The sequence below is a fragment of the Panulirus ornatus genome, chromosome 72 (assembly GCF_036320965.1).
Source record: "Panulirus ornatus isolate Po-2019 chromosome 72, ASM3632096v1, whole genome shotgun sequence".
Taxonomy (NCBI): domain Eukaryota; kingdom Metazoa; phylum Arthropoda; class Malacostraca; order Decapoda; family Palinuridae; genus Panulirus; species Panulirus ornatus.
Window position 1 is genome coordinate 10,845,511 of NC_092295.1, and position 5,329 is coordinate 10,850,839.

Genomic DNA, 5,329 nt, shown 5'->3' on the forward strand with positions numbered 1-5,329 from the left:
AATAACTTTGCTTTCATTTATAGCTACTCTCATCCATTTAGAATTACACCCAACTAACCTATCCCTCTGTCTTGCTAAACATAATAACTTTGCTTTCATTCATAGCTACTCTCATCTTCCTTCTTTCTCACGGTCTCTCAAAGTCAGTAACCAACTTCTGCAGCCAAAGGCCCTCTCACTCCTAACACACAACATACCTGCCTCTTTCTCTATGAACATTGTATTTACCTCCCTCTTTACCCGATCCATAAGCAAATTAAAACGCCATGATGGCATCACACATCTTTGCGGCAGACCACCTGGAACCACTCATCCTCTTCTCTTCCTACTCGTACACACGCCTTTCGCTCTTGATGAAAACATTCTCACTGCTTTAATAACTCTCCTTCCACACCATCTATTCGTAAGACCTTCCTCAGGACATCTCTATCAACCCTATCATGTGTTTTCTCCAGTTACACAAATGTCACATGCGCATGTATATATATTTTTTCATGAATATACGCCGTTTTCCGTGTCAGCGATTTAACGTCAAGAACAGATGACTGAGCCTTAGAAGGAAAATTCCTCACTTTGCTCCCCTTTTCTGTTTCTCTCTTCTGGAAAAGTATAACTGGAGTGGAGGATTTCCAGCCCTCTGATGCCACCCTTTTTAGTCGCCGTCTACGACACGCTGGGAATACGTAGGAAGTATTCTTTCTCACTATCCCCAGGGACAACGCATACACACACACACACACATTATATATATATATATATATATATATATATATATATATATATATATATATATATATATATATATATATATATATATATATATATATATATATATATGTGTGGAAGAAGAAAGTTAAGAGTAAATGTGAATAAGAGCAAGGTTATTAGGTACAGTAGGGTTGAGGGTCAAGTCAATTGGGAGGTGAGTTTGAATGGAGAAAAACTGGAGGAAGTGAAGTGTTTTAGATATCTGGGAGTGGATCTGTCAGCGGATGGAACCATGGAAGCGGAAGTGGATCATAGGGTGGGGGAGGGGGCGAAAATTTTGGGAGCCTTGAAAAATGTGTGGAAGTCGAGAACATTATCCCGGAAAGCAAAAATGGGTATGTTTGAAGGAATAGTAGTTCCAACAATGTTGTATGGTTGCGAGGCGTGGGCTATGGATAGAGTTGTGCGCAGGAGGATGGATGTGCTGGAAATGAGATGTTTGAGGACAATGTGTGGTGTGAGGTGGTTTGATCGAGTAAGTAACGTAAGGGTAAGAGAGATGTGTGGAAATAAAAAGAGCGTGGTTGAGAGAGCAGAAGAGGGTGTTTTAAATTGGTTTGGGCACATGGAGAGAATGAGTGAGGAAAGATTGACCAAGAGGATATATGTGTCGGAGGTGGAGGGAACGAGGAGAAGAGGGAGACCAAATTGGAGGTGGAAAGATGGAGTGAAAAGGATTTTGTGTGATCGGGGCCTGAACATGCAGGAGGGTGAAAGGAGGGCAAGGAATAGAGTGAATTGGAGCGATGTGGTATACAGGGGTTGACGTGCTGTCAGTGGATTGAATCAAGGCATGTGAAGCGTCCGGGGTAAACCATGGAAAGCTGTGTAGGTATGTATATTTGCGTGTGTGGACGTGTGTATGTACATGTGTATGGGGAGGGTTGGGCCATTTCTTTCGTCTGTTTCCTTGCGCTACCTCGCAAACGCGGGAGACAGCGACAAAGTAAAAAAAAAAAAAAAAAAGAAAAAAAAAAATATATATATTATCCCTGGGGATAGGGGAGAAAGAATACTTCCCACGTATTCCCTGCGTGTCGTAGAAGGCGACTAAAAGGGGAGGGAGCGGGGGGCTGGAAATCCTCCCCTCTCGTTTTTTTTTTAGTTTTCCAAAAGAAGGAACAGAGAATTGGGCCAGGTGAGGGTATTCCCTCAAGGCCCAGTCCTCTGTTCTTAACGCTACCTCGCTAATGCGGGAAATGGCGAATAGTTTGAAAGAAAAAGAAAGAAAATATATATATATATATATATATATATATATATATATATATATATATATATATATATATATATATATATATATATATATATATATAAGAGTGAGTGCTCAAATTACAGAGGTATAAGTTTGTTGAGTATTCCTGGTAAATTATATGGGAGGGTATTGATTGAGAGGGTGAAGGCATGTACAGAGCATCAGATTGGGGAAGAGCAGTGCGGTTTCAGAAGTGGTAGAGGATGTGTGGATCAGGTGTTTGCTTTGAAGAATGTATGTGAGAAATACTTAGAAAAGCAAATGGATTTGTATGTAGCATTTATGGATCTGGAGAAGGCATATGATAGAGTTGATAGAGATGCTCTGTGGAAGGTATTAAGAATATATGGTGTGGAAGGCAAGTTGTTAGAAGCAGTGAAAAGTTTTTATCGAGGATGTAAGGCATGTGTAAGTGTAGGAAGAGAGGAAAGTGATTGGTTCTCAGTGAATGTAGGTTTGCGGCAGGGGTGTGTGATGTCTCCATGGTTGTTTAATTTGTTTATGGATGGGGTTGTTAGGGAGGTAAATGCAAGAGTCCTGGAAAGAGGGGCAAGTATGAAGTCTGTTGGGGATGAGAGAGCTTGGGAAGTGAGTCAGTTGTTGTTCGCTGATGATACAGCGCTGGTGGCTGATTCATGTGAGAAACTGCAGAAGCTGGTGACTGAGTTTGGTAAAGTGTGTGGAAGAAGAAAGTTAAGAGTAAATGTGAATAAGAGCAAGGTTATTAGGTACAGTAGGGTTGAGGGTCAAGTCAATTGGGAGGTGAGTTTGAATGGAGAAAAACTGGAGGAAGTGAAGTGTTTTAGATATCTGGGAGTGGATCTGTCAGCGGATGGAACCATGGAAGCGGAAGTGGATCATAGGGTGGGGGAGGGGGCGAAAATTTTGGGAGCCTTGAAAAATGTGTGGAAGTCGAGAACATTATCTCGGAAAGCAAAAATGGGTATGTTTGAAGGAATAGTGGTTCCAACAATGTTGTGTGGTTGCGAGGCGTGGGCTATGGATAGAGTTGTGCGCAGGAGGATGGATGTGCTGGAAATGAGATGTTTGAGGACAATGTGTGGTGTGAGGTGGTTTGATCGAGTAAGTAACGTAAGGGTAAGAGAGATGTGTGAAAATAAAAAGAGCGTGGTTGAGAGAGCAGAAGAGGGTATTTTGAAATGGTTTGGGCACATGGAGAGAATGAGTGAGGAAAGATTGACCAAGAGGATATATGTGTCGGAGGTGGAGGGAACGAGGAGAAGAGGGAGACCAAATTGGAGGTGGAAAGATGGAGTGAAAAAGATTTTGTGTGATCGGGGCCTGAACATGCAGGAGGGTGAAAGGAGGGCAAGGAATAGAGTGAATTGGAGCGATGTGGTATACAGGGGTTGACGTGCTGTCAGTGGATTGAATCAAGGCATGTGAAGCGTCTGGGGTAAACCATTGAAAGCTGTGTAGGTATGTATATTTGCGTGTGTGGACGTGTGTATGTACATGTGTATGGGGGGGGGGGGGGTTGGCCCATTTCTTTCGTCTGTTTCCTTGCGCTACCTCGCAAACGCGGGAGACAGCGACAAAAAAAAAAAAAAGAAAATATATATATATATATATATATATATATATATATATATATATATATATATATATATATATATATATATATATATATATATACATACCTATACATCTCAATGTACACATATATATACACACACAGACATATACATATATACACATGTACATAATTCATACTGTCTGCCTTTATTTATTCCCATCGCCACCTCGCCACACATGGAATAACAACCCCCTCCCCCTCATGTGCGAGGTAACGCTAGGAAAAGACAACAAAGGCCCCATTCGATCACACTCAGTCTCTAGCTGTCATGTAATAAGGCACCGAAACCACTGCTCCCTTTCCACATCCAAGCCCCACAGAACTTTCCATGGTTTACCCCAGACGCTTCACATGCCGTGGTTCAATCGATTGACAGCACGTCGACCCCGGTATACCACATCGTTCCAATTCACTCTATTCCTTGCACGCCTTTCACCCTCCAGCATGTTCAGGCCCCGATCACTCAAAATCTTTTTCACTCCATCTTTCCACCTCCAATTTATTCTCCCACTTCTCCTCGTTCCCTCGACCTCTGACACATATATCCTCTTGGTCAATCTTTTCCTCACTCATTCCCTCCATGTGACCAAACCATTCCAAAACACCCCCTTCTGCTCCCTCAACCACACTCTTTTTATTTCCACACATCTCTCTTACCCTTACATTACTTACTCGATCAAACCACCTCACACCACATATTGTCCTGAAACATCTCATTTCCAGCACATCTACCCTCCTGCGCACAACTCTATCCATAGCCCACGCCTCGCAACCATACAACATTGTTGGAACCACTATTCCTTCAAACATACCCATTTTTGCTTTCCGAGATAATGTTCTCGACTTCCAAACATCCTTCAAGGCTCCCAGAATTTTCGCCACCTCCCCAACCCTATGATTCATTCCGGTTCCATGGCTCCATCCGCTGCCAGATCCACTCCCAGATATCTAAAACACTTTACTTCCTCCAGTTTTTCTCCATTCAAACTTACCCTTCCAATTGACTTGACCCTCAACCCTACTGTACCTAATAACCTTGCTCTTATTCACATTTACTCTTAACTTTCTTCTTTCACACACTTTACCAAACTCAGTCACCACCTTCTGCAGTTCCTCACATGAATCAGCCACCAGCGCTGTATCATCAGCGAACAACAACTGACTCACTTCCCAAGCTCTCTCATCCACAACAGACTGCATACTTGCCCCTCTTTCCAAAACTCTTGCATTCACCTTCTTAACAACCCCATCCATAAACAAATTAAACAAACATGGAGACATACACACCCCTGCCGCAAACCTACATTCACTGAGAACCAATCACTTTCCTCTCTTCCTACACGTACACATACCTTACATCCTTGATAAAAACTTTTCACTGCTTCTAACAACTTGCCTCCCACACCATATATTCTTAATACCTTCCACAGAGCATCTCTATCAACTCTATCATATACCTTCTCCAGATCCATAAATGCTACATACAAATCCATTTGCATTTCTAAGTATTTCTCACATACATTCTTCAAAGCAAACACCTGATCCACATATCCTCTACCACTTCTGAAACCACGCTGCTCTTCCCCTGTCTGGTGCTCTGTACATGTCTGCACCCTCTCAATCAATACCCTCCCATATAATTTACCAGGAATACTAAACAAACTTATACCTCTGTAATTTCAGCACTCACTCTTATCCCCTTTGCCTTT